The sequence below is a fragment of the Aethalodelphis obliquidens genome, unplaced genomic scaffold (assembly GCF_003676395.1).
Source record: "Aethalodelphis obliquidens isolate GAN/ISIS:26980383/991018 unplaced genomic scaffold, ASM367639v1 scaffold2, whole genome shotgun sequence".
Classification (NCBI taxonomy): domain Eukaryota; kingdom Metazoa; phylum Chordata; class Mammalia; order Artiodactyla; family Delphinidae; genus Aethalodelphis; species Aethalodelphis obliquidens.
The window spans coordinates 66,231,812-66,247,274 of record NW_020837946.1 but is presented as its reverse complement, the minus strand read 5'-3'; the positions used below and the strand labels follow the sequence as shown (position 1 = coordinate 66,247,274).

The window sequence follows — 15,463 nt, the reverse complement described above, 5'->3', positions numbered from 1 at the left end:
AAAAGGGAGGGGCAGGCTCTCTCTGGATTGACAATTTTCCTGTTTTACTTGGTCAGATTTTGTTATTAATTCCTAGGATTTTGGGCTAAGAAACAAATGTGAGCATTGTGTGTGTGTGTGTGTGTGTGTGTGTGTGTGTAATGCATGCACGTGTTTCAGGAGCAGAAACCACATTTAAATCAGAATATAACCAGAATTATAGGAAGCCTTCTATTCTGAAGTAAATTGGCATCATGGAAAGTAGAAAGCAAAGTTCTCAGCCCAATAAACAATCCTTGATCCATATTCCTATCGTAACATCAGTTTTGCTTCAGCCATAATAGAGAGCCTTCTGAGTTGCCCTCAGCCACGTCTCTCCTACTGCTTGCTTCTGACTTGTGCTTTAGCCAGTTTCTTTCCAAGCAACCACAGACTGTTTATTTACTGTAATCAAAATGACAGTGCACTGTTTTCACAACAGAGTGTTAAGAGTTGATTGCCTTTTTCACTTGGCAACCTCAGGGAACTCGGGGTACAACTTGCATTACTTCAAAATGGTGGTGCTTACTTCACATGTTACCTGTACTCCTTTGAGGCTTAAAATACAGAGGATTGAGCTTTATCTAGCCTGGAGCAGGGAAGCTGTAAAATCTGCTCTCAGATTAGTGCTAGTGGTAAACTCCACTGGAGCACAGACTGATTTAGGTGGGGCTGCAGTTCGGCTGTCACGTGATTCTTCACCAGCCAGAACCCAGCCACCTGAGTGGCTTCTCTGTTAAGCATTTTCCCTCGCTAGATGGTTATAATGCTGTGGAGTCTGATTGCCCTGAAGTGGTGCTGCAGAAGACAGTGTAATATAATGGAAAAGCATGCCCTGCCCCATCTTTTTAGAAACAAGGTTTAATGAAAAGATAAGGAAGAGAGGGAGGAAAACAGAAAGAGGGGAATGTACCTGCGATTCAGGTAACCTGTTTTCTAGGCTTATCTTTGACATCACTTGCTGTGACATATTGAACACTCAGTGTCTTTGGTGTTGAGTGTCCACATCTGTTATAGAGAGGGAGTGGAGGAAAGTGACTAGTTGATTTGTAGTGCTTCTTTTATCTCAGAAGCGCAGGGACTCTGCACTCAGTGTATTCCAACATTCATTCCTTCTGAGAGACAATGATCTAAGGGTATAGCAGTCGCCTTATACTCTGAACAAAAAGGGTCATTGAATATTGGACTAGTGATGTAACTGGAGTTGGCTGTGTTATACCTATTAAAGTCTGCCTTCATATTCAGAATACTTCAGTGAACTATGTGCTTGCTCAAATTTAAACTATGTTTTTTGATGAGTCAACACTATGAATGGCTTGAGAAGAGCATAGCCAGAGAGTTGGTTTCTGAAAAGAACTATCGCTTGAATCCTTTCTAGCTTTAGATATTCAATTCTGTATACATGATTTCTTCATGAAATTGGTAATATCAAAAATCTTCTCATCTGAGAAATTCTATACAAATAATAATTTTTTTAAAAAATGACAAAACTTGAAGTCTAGTTTTCAGTGAAATATGGCCAGTCACTAAAGAAACTGAAAATATCGTCCCTAGGATCTGAATTCAGGACTCAGAGAGTCTATGTTTTTCCTTCAGCCATTTAGCACATCACTGGCACCAAAATAGAGCAGGGGCCTGTGTGTACTGCCCTGATTTAGGTGTAGATGTGTGCCACTTATTGCAGCGGGAACACACAGTGAAGGGTCTCTGCATGGAAAGGCAGGAGGGATGCTGTTCGGTGCTCAATTCTTTTGAGGCTAAAGGAAAGCCAAAATGCCACAGGTAAGAGAAAATTACATTTGATGCAAAACTTTATTTCTGACAGATTGCAGCAACCAATATGCTAATTAGAGAAAAGACAAGCATAGCCTATCTGGCCCTTCCCAGGATGGAGGATCTAGCAAGTAAGACCACGGCTAGAGAGGGCAGCAATCATGAGGAGAAAAGTAAGAGCTGAATAGAGAAGATGCTGGGAAGGACAGAACTAGAATTTGTGGCATTTCTACAATGTTCCATGTGTGCAACCTGAACTAACTCCTCAAGGACAGGGATAATTTAGGATTCTGATCAAATTGCCTGTGCAAAGTTGAGCACTGAATTCAGTTATTCTTCAATTGTCTTTTCCCTTTTAAAAACACTTAATAGATCTGCATCATGATTTGGATGTGCTCTGCCACTTTTCATTTACGCCTAAGCATTACCTTTTCCCTTTGCAAAATATACTTGATGCTTTTGAATAACAAGTTGGAATTCTTTTCCCCAAAGAATCAAGTTAGTTCTCACAGTTGTCACTGTGTTGGTGGAGGGAATGCTTTAGTCAACAGTAAATTTTTTGCTCTCTACACTGACTAATTTAAGGTGATCCTTCATCAAAAAACATTCTTTTTGGTTCAGGCTTTCTTTCTTATTAGTATTTTACTGGTTTGTTACTTATATTTTCATTGTAGACTACCAAAGTACTTTGTGTATAAAGCTAGGATGTAATTTTTTTGAAAGTCAGTGATCCAATCCCAGTTTGAGAACCCAAGCACCATTTCATAGACATCCATCATAAACTTAGCCTCAAATATAATATAGTATTCCTTCTGTTCACTGTGCAATCACCAGCCTCCTGATTCAAAATATGTATATTCTTATCCTGAGATTTAACAGATCTTTCAAACATGGTGATAATTGTGGTGACCTGGTTGACAGACTGGTAGAGGTCACGAAGAAAGCATAGTTCGGTAGTAATATTAAAGGATGTTTCTCCAGAGGAAAGACTTTAGGATATAATCTGCTCTGAAGGATGTAGAGGATTGTTTTAGTAGGGGCTACCACAGTCTCTCCCCAGTCGCGGAAAGGACTGTGGGAAATCAACATGGAAAAGCAACTGTGGTGTTAACCCAGCAAATGTCTGCTTAAAGAGTTGAAAAGGCAGACTCACCTTAGTAATGGAATTCCTTTTTGGAAACTCAATTCATTATTAATTCCACTTAGCTATTAGGTTAATTCATTTCTTCCTCAGAAATGCCACTTGAATTTTGGCTTTAAAAAATTTGTTGGTTTACATATCTGCTTTTCCTCTAATCTGCCACAATTGAAGTTTCAATAATTACAAATCAATGTTTTGTTTCCAGCTGAATGACCTGGACATTCAAAGAGTATCTTTCAATGGACACTCTTATTTGATTTTTTTTTTTGCGGTACACGGGCCTCTCACTGTTGTGGCCTCTCCCGCTGCGGAGCACAGGCTCCGGACGCGCAGGCTCAGCGGCCATGGCTTACGGGCCCAGCTGCTCCGCGGCATATGGGATCTTCCCGGACCAGGGCACGAACCCATGTCTCCTGCATCGGCAGGCGGACTCTCAACCACTGCACCACCAGGGAAGCCCTCTTATTTGATTTTAAGACAGTTTTCAAAGGAGCAATTTATAAGGTACAGAATAAAAAGAGGGCAAATCTCTGGTTGTATAAATTGAAGTTAATGGATGCTTATTTCTGAGTGTGCACAATTGTTTATATTGTTAGTTTGCAAAATATACCATAACCAGCAGCTGGGTCAACTTTCAAGTAGAGGTAAGGGTAGGAAATTAACAATTTGAAATATAAAACTGCTTAAACATATAGAATAAATACCACCCTTTTCAACCAAGGGAGAAATAGACACGAATGCATTTTTTGCTATTTTAAGTATTTGCATAATAGTCTTTTTACTTAACACGCGCCCACTTGTTAGAATTTTGAAATTATTCTGAAAGTCATTTCTCAGTTGTCTTTCACTTCTCTGGCCAGGCTTTCATTAGCTTCTCTTATTTTTCTCTGTCTTCCTTTAGTCAGTTGCTTTTCAAACCTGGCTGCATATTTGAACTATGCTTGCAGAGCTTTTAAACAAACATGGATACGCAGGCTTAGCCCCAGAGCATCTAATTGAATTGGCCTAAGGTGGAGCCAGCTTTGCTCTTTTTTTAAGCTTCCCAGGTGATTCCAATGTGCAGCCAGAGCTGTGGGCCACTCTCTGAATAAGCTCATCACGTTTTACCTCTTTCCATTTTCTCTCAGATGTTTGCATATCTATTCCCGTTCAACTGTTTTTTTTTTTCTCCTGTCATTTTTATTAGGAAGTTTAAAAAATCTGACTTTTTTCATTTTGCTTTTTCTTTCTGATTTTCCATAACAGCCAAGAAGTTCTCATTCTAGGCACATGTATTTGATTTTTATTCTTATCTAATACTACCAAGTTTCATATCAATGAAAGAGAATGCAATATATTTGTGAATAATACTTTTGTCTGTTCTTCCAATGCTAATATAATAATATACTTTAATTTTTGCTATAGGTATATAAAGATTGATAATAGAGCCCAATAAAATTGTTGAAAAATAATATTAAGAATGGATTTACTTGAACTGTAATCAGTATTGGCTATGATTAAAGATAGTTTAATAAGATATTTTAAAACTTTGAGACCATATGGACTCAAGGACATATAAATATCCTATTAATAATATTTTTATCTTTTCACAGCTAAAGGACATGTTTGCCCTACAAATTTCAGTCATTTCAGAACAGTGCAGAAATGGGAATATCACATACCTCATCAAATAGCATATCAGTAACAAGATATCCACAGCAAGGGGAGCATTAATAGCAACAAAAAAGGGGAGAAAAAAGATCTATGAAGACAAAGTTCAGTGATGTAATTAGCAGCACTATAAACAGAAATGTGGGAGGGAATATGTAGAGCATTCAAGGATTTGAAATGAAAGAGATAGAAAAATGGTGGGCAGTTGGTTGAGCCTGGAGGAGCAGACAAGAAATCTGAGCTCTAGTGTAGCAGTTCCTCCAAATACAGTCAAGCCATTTCCTCTCCATGAAGTTTATTTTCCTTCATTGGTAAAACTTCTGGTTGGATTGGCAAAAGGAAAAAACACCTGGCCAAAAATCCCTTGGCCATATCCTGCCTGTAGGTATGCTTTGTTGAATCTATCCAGTATTGTAAATAATTTGAAACAGATGACAACATTTAACAACAGAGAGGTTTCTCATAAAAATCTAGATTTTAAGCTTCATTGGAAAAATCATTTGATTCAACAGTCTCCTAGCCCCTCTTTAGAAAGTACATGGACTTTGGAGTTCCTTAGTCCCAGCCTGACTAACTTTACTCATTTTTCTTACCTGCTTTGTGCATGTAGGAATTTGGGCTTATTTCTTGGAGAATTTATTCTTAAGGTTATGTCTAACCATGATATAAGTTCCATGAAAAGAAATTGCTTAGAATACTTTGTTTAGTCTACAGCCATACCACCCTGAATGCTCCTGACCTCATCAGAATACTTTGTTTGGGTACAGCAAAAGTAACCTATAAAGAGAAAAATAAATGTCACAAGCAAAAACATCAAGGACAAAGAGAAGCTAACAAACAGGTCATCAGTTCTCAAATAGAGGCTTGAGCCCATAAAACGTGTCCTATTAATAAGCTCTGTGCAAGAATATTTGGGGTTCTGGTTCAGAAGCACAATGTCACTTAACAACAAGAGCTGGGATTTAATGAATTATTCCAGTTCAAGCTCTTGGAAAAAGAAAAGGACAAAGTGTTCTGTACAACCCAAGTAAGAATAAAGTATCTTCTGAATATTAGGAGATTAAAATTCCCCAAAGTTAGCTTCTTGGCAGAAAATGGCCAAAGTTATTTAAAGAGTGACTTCCCATCTTTGAAATCACCCATTGAATAAAACAATATTAAACCACTGTTTAAAAATTTAAGGACCATCATTTCTTTCACTTTCCTCCAGCTCAGAGCTTAATCACATGCAGGGCTCCCTATATGCAGTCTCCAAAAGGGTGAAAACCTAATTCAGTTATTATAGAAATAACTCCAGACTTTTAAAAGTTTTCTCTGAACTAAAACAACCCCTGAGAATTCCCTAATACAACCACCTAGCATATGTTATATGCACTGTATTTGTGTTTAATATGTATATTTAATTTGTAAGCATGCTTATAAGTTACTTTGCCGCTGTTCTCTATTCATATATCTTGGGCAGAAATTTCTTTAATATTCTCTCTATAAGGTCCTTTATCATTTCAAACCCTGGTAAAAAGAGGTGTAGGATTATAAGAATCACTCAGTAAATACATATTAAAACTTCTGTTATCCAATTGAGTAGGTATGCATATAAATTTTAAAGAACTCTTCTGTTGTGGCTAATTATATGTCTGAATGTAGATTCAAATTTCAGATATCCAAAGAGCTGATGCGCATCAGGCAGTTCACAGAGCAAAGCACATCTTTGCTTAGCAAGAGAGCAAGATTCTCTTCATTAACTTATTTTCAAGTAAAATTAACAGAAAATTAACATTACTCTGCTCTTAAATCTACCCTTGTTATATCCCATTAAAATGCATCCAAAGAATGTGTTAACTTCACCCCAGTGTGAAAAATATTATCAGGTAAAGCTGACCTGAAAAGGCAGCTTCCTAATCAAAGATAAATATGTGAGCTTGCAACCCAAGGGACAATAAAATTGGCTTTATCCTTCCAAAATTTTACAACTACCTCAAAGAACAATCTACCTCAAGAACGAGTAGTTTGTATACCAGGTTCTACACTGAATTGCCATTAAAGGTGTTTATGGATAAAATTTAAGTGGAAGTAAAGATAATTTAGGATTGAAGTTAATAAAAATTTAAAAACAGATCCCCAGTACAGAAGTGTACTGTTAATATCTTAAATTATATTTCAGGGGTAGGTGGATAAATTAATCCTCATAGTTTTGGAAAACTGGTAAAATAACCATTAATATTAAGGTGGAAAGAATATTTTTAGATGACAAATTAAACATTAATTCCCAGCCTTCAGTGAGTTCATAGTGTTCCTATACATGAGTGATGATGAGAAAAAAGTAATATGCACAGCCACCCATGCAAAGAAATTTCACTGTCTAGTCACATGTTCATTCCTTGGTGAAAAAAAGTATTAGTTTTTATGTGCTTACACTCATGGGTGCTTTCATTTAACCCCTAAAAATAAGGAATCAGAAGAGCTGGGAGTGAGCCAGAGTCAGGGAGATGGACTAGTTACAAATTCCAAGCAGAGCATTGTCTAATTGAGAAAACTTCCACTCATGTCTTTAAGACTCTCAAACTCAAGGCCATCTCAGATCTGTCTAATCATGAGCCCATTAAGTCATCTTGGCTGCCATGAAGATGAAACTGACAGCACAGTTATTTGAGTCAGTTTAAAGAGGCCCAGGGTGGTTGAAGGGAAGGCTTAGGAGGCCTGGGGTGCTGAAAGGACATCCCAGCTCTAGCTCCCCAAGATCCCAGTAGCACACAGCTGTCAAGAGCACGAAGCTGTATGTAGAGAAACCCTTGGGAGGGAAGCAGGGATTTTGCTGTATGTCAACAATTTCATCAGGCACAATTTGACTTTCCACCTTTCATTGGACCATCAATATGATTTAAACAGTAGACAGTTTGTGAGTTGATTGCATAGCCAACACATGCAATCATTTCTGGGATTCAGGTTCTGTAATTTGATGGTCATAGTAGAAATTATTTGGCATATAAATGTGGTTCTTGGTGAAATCTAGATTTTCTCTGTGAATCTTCACAAAGCCTTTTGTCTAATGGGTGTATCTATTAAGGTACAAGTGAAATAAAGTCTTTTGGCCCTATTTTTGTTAAAAAGAAGCAAGCCTTTGAAGTGGGGTCTGTGATAATATATCATTGGGCAAAAGAGTAGTCTTCTATAAGGTATTATGAGAGTTCTATAAACAATCCAGGAAATGGCCAGATGTTAACACTAATTGATATTATTATAGGGAACACATGTTTTGTTGTTGTTGTTTCAGCAAGGACATGCTTCCAGGATGAGAATTATTCCCTTTTCAACTACAGAATTTCTTGGCAGTTTCACTCTGTTCTTCCTGTTGTGGTGGAAGATATATTACCATCACCAGTATTAAAATGATATCTGTTCCTTTTGTCAGGGGTTGGGGAACAGGGGAGGAGGGGAGGGTGGGCATTTAGTCATGTCCCAGGATATATAATAAACACTGGACAGACAATATTTATTTACACAATCCTTCAACATAGGCATCATCATTCCTATTTTATAGGTGATATAATAGAGGCTCAGAAAGTTTCAATCTTTGTCAGTTAATAGTGGAGCTAGGATTTATTCTGCCAGACCTTTCTCTTAACCACTTCTCCATATTGCTTTCTGGTTGTTTCCACCACAGAAAAGCTGGCCAAGGACCTTTAAAACCTCTCTATTTCTCTATCCTCATGTTTAGCACACCATTAATGGTAACAAACAACTCAGTAAAAGTCAAAGATGCATCAGATTACTATTAAGCAGAGAAATAAATTGGTGAAAATCCAGATAAATTAGAATTAATAGAATTTTAAAATGAAAAGTGTCCTTATATAGCCTTGATTCCAATTCCCATCTTTTACAGGTATCTCTTCTGAGGTGACAAAGCTTATTAGTAGCAGAACTTGCATCAGAAATCAAGACTTCCAGCTCAGTGTCCAACCTATTTTTCTCTGTCACACCAATAAACTATAGTTACTATTCTTGACCTTACAAATGAAGTCACTATTAGTTCTTTAAAAGAATAAGATACCAAACTTATTTGATATATCATTTAATCAAAACAGATTTGATTTCTAAAAATTTTCAAAGAGCACATTTAGTGAAGAACTCTGTGTTTGTTCTTCACATTGTGACTACATATACAGACAAAAATTAAGAGATTCTTGCAACTATACCGATAAAAATATTGCTAATTATCAGGGCCAAAATGTAAGCATCCATTCATAAATGTAAAACAGTTCTGAAAGACCAGCTCTGGTGTTTACACAGAACAAAGTTATATTCAGTCACCTGTAAAGAAACATGGAGTGTACAATATGCTCAAGCCAATTAGCATCCATTTCTGGGAACCCCTTTCAAAGAAACAGTTTTCTCTATATCCTATGGTAGGAGATCTCCTGAAATACATAAAACCTAGGGCTTTTCTCTGAGGCAACTGCTATTTTGTAACATTTTTAGGGGTAGTATTATTGCTACCCATGGTAAAATCTTAGGTGAGAAATCAATATTTTTCCATATTATTAGAGATTACAGTTGCTTTTAAAGCTGAGGCCTCAAGTTCTGTTTTTAGGCTGATTTGACCAGTACTAACTAGAAACCCAGGTTGAAATCAGAGGTCTTTATTCCACACAGGGCACTCACTACTTGGACTGATTGTGATGAAATGTTTTCATGCAAATTCCTATAAGCACGTATGCCTTTATCTTTGTCCCCGTATGCTACATTACACCACCTGTTGTATTTTTTAAAAAGCTTTATGATTTTTAAAACTCTTCTTTAAATTAATACCTATAGATTTTCTGCCAATAATTTCCTGTTCTAACTATGTGATTGCTAACTGAATAAAACATTTATGATTATTCTATAAAATATTTTAAAGAAAACTACAGAAAATACAGATTATAAAGTAAATAATTGTTTTTTGTCCAAGTGGCTCTCCCTGATAATTAGTAATAATAATAATAACCAGGTATTAAATACACACAGAAAAAATACAGAAATATATGAAGCTTATGAGACAACTCATAGAAGGTACAGTACCCTTTACATCAATAAATAGAATGGTAAATATTTAATATAAAATGTATATACTAAAATAAAGAAACAACACATACTGGAGTATATAGGGATCATTTTATTACTAGAAGGTTAAATCTCATTTTAATGATTGGTATTGGTGAGAATAGATTATTTTAGAGACAAATGATAATGTTTTTCAAACAGCTATATACCTCTATATTGTTATCACTCCCTATAGGCATGGCCTCTCTAAAGCTGTTAAAAAAAAAAGACCAAAGCACAAGAATGACAGTTCCAATTTCACTATACATTTATGTTTAAAAAATACTTGGCACACTGGACATTTAAATAAATAAGGTGCAGCCACAAAATCAATTAGGCTAGCTCTGTGTAATCAAAAAATATTTTCTCTGACTACAATGGATCATAAGCATCTACATGTTTCAAAAATACAAGCTCAGTAGTGCCTAGTCTGTACCATAAGTCACCATTTCTAGACAGAGGCTCTATTTCCTTTGAGATAAAGGAATAGTAAGCAGTTTACACATCAGATGATGCCTTTGGTTCCTGTAATTTACATTAAAACAACATTAGGTTAAAAATAGAAGCAAGAGGATAATTTTAAAATAAGAAAAATGATCTGGTGGCTAGATTCTATGGTTCAGATAATTAAATGTTTTGCCAGCTTACCTGATAAACCAGAGTCTTATGGATCACAGCGTAACAAAGCCCGCATCCAAGATGGTTAGAGTAGAATGAGCCTCCTGTAGTTGTTCAGATTTTTGGCCACAGAGGTTTACATATTAACTACAATTTTTTTTTCTTTGCTTTCTCTGGGGACAAGAAAACAAAGAGACCTTTCCAGAATCCTCTCTGCTTATGCCTCGGCTTCCTGTTCTGAGATTCACTCTGTGGTACCCAACATATATCAGAAAACAGCTTTGAGGAGAAAAAAAAAAAAGCCGACGGCACTCAACTTGGTACCGCCATCTACTGGCAGACACATAAAATTGAATGAAAGGAAAAACATCCCCATTATTCTTTATCATGAGGTAAAATGTAACCTATCCCCTGCATATGAGTATGTACAAAAATATTCTTTTGCGTACTAAATTACTTGAGTATGCACATTTTCTAATATTGTATATTTTTCTAAATTTTATAAGTTTACAAAGTTGTTTCAACCATAAATGACTACAATTAAAAACCCTCCAAATTTCTGTTTGAAAATTAGGTTTTTAGATTACCTTACACCTTACATGTAGAATTTTGTAAAATCTCTCTTGTGGCCTGCTCTAGCCTTCTGAAAACTTTTATTTTTGCACAGGATGAATTCTCTTCTGAGTGAGTAATCTGACTCCTTAAAGAACAGTGTAAAGCTGATAGTCATTTTGTATTGCTTTTTGGTAAAACATTTACGAGAAATAATATCTGGGAAAGTATTTTAAACTTAAGTGAGGCCTATGTAATTTAGATTTATGGATTATTTGGTCTGTATATGACACAAGGAACAGGTGAAATTCATCTTACATAAGATAATTCAATCGAAGGTTATATACTATTATATCTATGTAGTTAAAACACTTAAGAGAACATGGCTTATAAGGATATTGAAGCTCACAATACATAAGCAAAATGAAAATGATTTTATCAGTTTATTAAAAGAGATTTCTTAACTATAAGTGCTATTCATTTCATTTGACTATTCAATTTACTTTAGAGAAAACAACTATAATTTCATTAGTTTATCATTAATTAATTAAATATGTTCATATTGATGGAGCACCTTAGTATATGTCAGGCATTATATTAGCTTTGAAAAGACAGAGATAAAAACACACAGTGTCTGTCATCAAGGAACTTACGTATAATGAAGAGAGAAATATAGCGGGTACCGTATTTTTATGCCATGTGCTCAAGGAGTGTTATTTACTTAGCTTTTAAATTCTAGCGCCCATTTTGCCTAATGGTAGAAAAATAAATCCTGTCAATTCCAGGTGGACTGAATCACTTGAGGCTTTCTCCAGTGATTTCAGGTTTATACTCTTCTCACAGGGACTGATCTCAGTCAGGAATACGTATGGAGAAAAGCAGAGTTTGATCCCCAGCCTCCCACTTTTCTATGTGGGAATCCAGTGAGGTGTAGAATTCTGTCTGATCCCTGGGCATCATCATCCCTCCATGCAGACATCTACCAATGTGGCTTCATTCCTGTTTGGCCCCAGAAACACCATCAATTCAGTTTTGCATGGCAGCATCCCCTCTTCATGACCATTAGTTACCTCAGGTTTTGTCAGCTCTTTCTCTCAGGTAACTTTTGTTCCTGTGCTTAGGGCAAAAGGGAAAACAAGCAAGTAGCGACTTTCCAGAGTCACTCTGGGCTGTAATTGACTGACATAAGTCCCATGTCCCAGGCACCCCACATGGCCATCTCTGTTCTACTGTTTCCATCCCATGGAGCATAATGTGTTCTGTGGGCTTCAGACAAATGAGGCACAATCCCTGCTACATTAGAATATTTCAACTTCTTATCTTTCTGCCTTTTTAGCTACTACTGAGCAGGCAAGCTATGTAGGGGGCCCCTTATTAGAGACCCCAGTTGGGTTGGGTTCCCTTGCTTCTTCACAAGCTTCTGTTCCAGCGCCCAAAGAGTTTAGCTTGGCTCTCTTCCTTTTGTGCCAGTAGTAAACTGGATCCACAAGTTTTCCTCTGAAATCTTTCCTGTCTTACATATAATGTGTTAGTTTGCTTGGGCTGCTATAAGTATCACACTGGGTAGCTCACACCAACAGAAATTTATTGTCTCACAGTTCTGGAGGTTAGAAGTCCTAAATCGAGGTGTCAGCAGGGTCATGCTCCTTCTGAAAACTGTAGGGATCCTCCCTTGTGTCTTTCAAGCTTCTGGTAGCCAAGACATTCCTTGTGACAATATAACTCCAATCTCTGTCTCTGGCCTTTCCGTAGTGTTCTCCCTGCATCTCTTCATATTGTCTTCCCTCTGTGCACACCTGTCTCTGTGTCCAAATTTCTTCTTTTTATAATGACACAGGTCATTTTGGATTAGGGTTGACCCTAATGACTTCATTTTAACTTGCTCACCTATATAAAGACCTCATTTCCAAATAAGGGCATATTTTGGGTCACTGGAGATTAGGATTTCAACATATTTCTTTTCTGAAAGTGTGTGGAAACAATTGAACTATACATTAAGACTTTCTTTCTTTCTTTCTTTCTTTTAACATCTTTATTGGAGTATAATTGCTTTACAATGGTGTGTTAGTTTCTGCTTTATAACAAAGTGAATCAGTTATACATATACATATATCCCCATATCTCTTCCCTCTTGCGTCTCCCTCCCTCCCACCCTCCCTATCCCACCCCTCTAGGTGGTCACAAAGCACAGAGCTGATCTCCCTGTGCTATGCGGCTGCTTTCCACTAGCTATCTATTTTACATTTGGTAGTGTATGTATGTCCATGCCACTCTCTCACTTTGTCCCAGCTTACCCTTCCCCCCCCCCCATATCCTCAAGTCCATTCTCTAGTAGGTCTGTGCCTTTATTCCTGTCTTACTCCTAGGTTCTTCATGACCATTCATTTTGTTTGTTTTTTAGATTCCATATATATGTGTTAGCATACGATATTTGTTTTCCTCTTTCTGAGTTACTTCACTCTGTATGACAGACTCTAGGTGCATCCACCTCACTACAAATAACTCAACTTTGTTTCTTTTTATAGCTGAGTAATATTCCATTGTATATATGGGCCACATCTTCTTTATCCATTCATCTGTCAGAGGACACTTAGCTTGCTTCCATGTCCTGGCTATTGTAAATAGAGCTGCAATGAACATTGTGGTACATGACTCTTTTTGAATTATGGTTTTTTTCAGGGTATATGCTCAGTAGTGGGATTGCTGGGTCGTATGGTAGTTCTATTTTTAGTTTTTTAAGGAACCTCCATACGGTTCTCCATAGAGGCTCTATCAATTTACATTCCCACCAACAGTGCAAGAGGGTTCCCTTTTCTCCACACTCTCTCCAGCATTTATTGTTTGTAGATTTTTTGATGATGGCCATTCTGATCGGTGTGAGATGATATCTCATTGTAGTTTTGATTTGCATTTCTCTAATGATTAATGATGTTGAGCATTCTTTCGTGTATTTGTTGACAATCTGTATATCTTTGTTGGAGAAATGTCTATTTAGGTCTTCTGCCCATTTTTGGATTGAGTTGTTTGTTTTTTTGATATTGAGCTGCATGAGCTGCTTGTAAATTTTGGAGATTAATCCTTTGTCAGTTGCTTCATTTGCAAATATTTTCTCCCATTTTGAGTGTTGTCTTTTCGTCTTGTTTATGGTTTCCTTTGCTCTGCAAAAGCTTTTAAGTTTCATTAGGTACCATTTGTTTATTTTTGTTGTTTTTATTTCCATTTCTCTAGGAGGTGGGTCATAAAGGATCTTGCTGTGATTTATGTCATAGAGTGTTCTGCCTATGTTTTCCTCTAAAAGTTTGATAGTGTCTGGCCTTACATTTAGGTCTTTAATCCATTTTGAGTTTATTTTTGTGCATGGTGTTAGGGAGTGTTCTAATTTCATTCTTTTACATGTAGCTGTCCAGTTATCCCAGCACCATTTATTGAAGAGGCTGTCTTTTCTCCACTGTATATCCTTGCCTCCTTTATCAAAGATAAGGTGACCATATGTGCGTGGGTTTATCTCTGGGCTTTCTATCCTGTTCCATTAATCTATATTTCTGTTTTTGTACCAGTACCATACTGTCTTGATTACTGTAGCTTTGTAGTATAGTCTGAAGTCAGGGAGCCTGATTCCTCCAGCTCCGTTTTCCTTTCTCAAGATTGCTTTGGCTATTTGGGGTCTTTTTTGTTTCCATACAAACTGTGATATTTTTTGTTCTAGTTCTGTGAAAAATGCCATTGGTAGTTTGATAGGGATTGCATTGACTCTATAGATTGCTTTGGGTAGTATAGTCATTTTCACAATGTTGATTCTTCCAATCCAAGAACATGGTATATATCCATCTGTTTGTATCATCTTTAATTTCTTTCATCAGTGTCTTATAGTTTCCTGCATACAGGTCTTTTGTCTCCTTAAGTAGGTTTATTCCCAGGTATTTTATTCTTTTTGTTGCATGGTAAATGGGAGTGTTTCCTTAATTTCTCTTTCAGGTTTTTCATCATTAGTGTATAGGAATACAAGAGATTTCTGTGCATTAATTTTGTATCCTGCTACTCTACCACATTCATTGATTAGCTCTAGTAGTTTTCTGGTAGCATCTTTAGGATTTTCTATGTATAGTATCATGTCATCTGCAAACAGTGACAGCTTTACTTCTTCTTTTCCGATTTGGATTCCTTTTATTTCTTATTCTTCTCTGAATGCTGTGGCTAAAACTTCCAAAACTATGTTGAATAATAGTGGTGAGATTGGGCAACCTTGTCTTTTTCCTGATCTTAGTGGAAATGGTTTCAGTTTTTCACCATTGAGGACGATATTGGCTGTGCGTTTGTCATATATGACATTTATTGTGTTGAGGTAAGTTCCCTCTATGCCTACTTTCTAGAGGGTTTTTATCATAAATGGGTATTGAATTTTGTCGAAAGCTTTCTCTGCATCTATTGAGATGATCATATGGTTTTTTGCCTTCAGTTTGTTAACATGGTGTATCACCTTGATTGATATGCATATATTGAAGAATCCTTGCATCTCTGGGATAGACCCCACCTGGTCATGGTGTATGATCCATTTAATGTGCTGTTGGATTCTATTTGCTAGTATTTTGTTGAGGAATTTTGCATCTATGTTCATCAGTGATATTGACCTGT

The 15,463-nt window shown here is 36.7% G+C and overlaps 1 protein-coding gene across 7 annotated transcripts in view; it reads right to left on the bottom strand.

Moving 5' to 3' along the window:
• The window catches only part of SCN3A (sodium voltage-gated channel alpha subunit 3), a 111,592-nt gene extending 101,074 nt beyond the window's left edge, over nt 1–10,518 (bottom strand). For all 7 annotated transcript variants that reach the window (XM_027129419.1, XM_027129452.1, XM_027129404.1 and 4 more), the window contains exon 1: nt 10,310–10,518. The gene's annotated coding sequence lies outside the window, so the exon portion shown is untranslated. The remainder of the gene's footprint in view (nt 1–10,309) is intronic.
• Between the last annotated feature and the right edge of the window lie 4,945 nt (nt 10,519–15,463).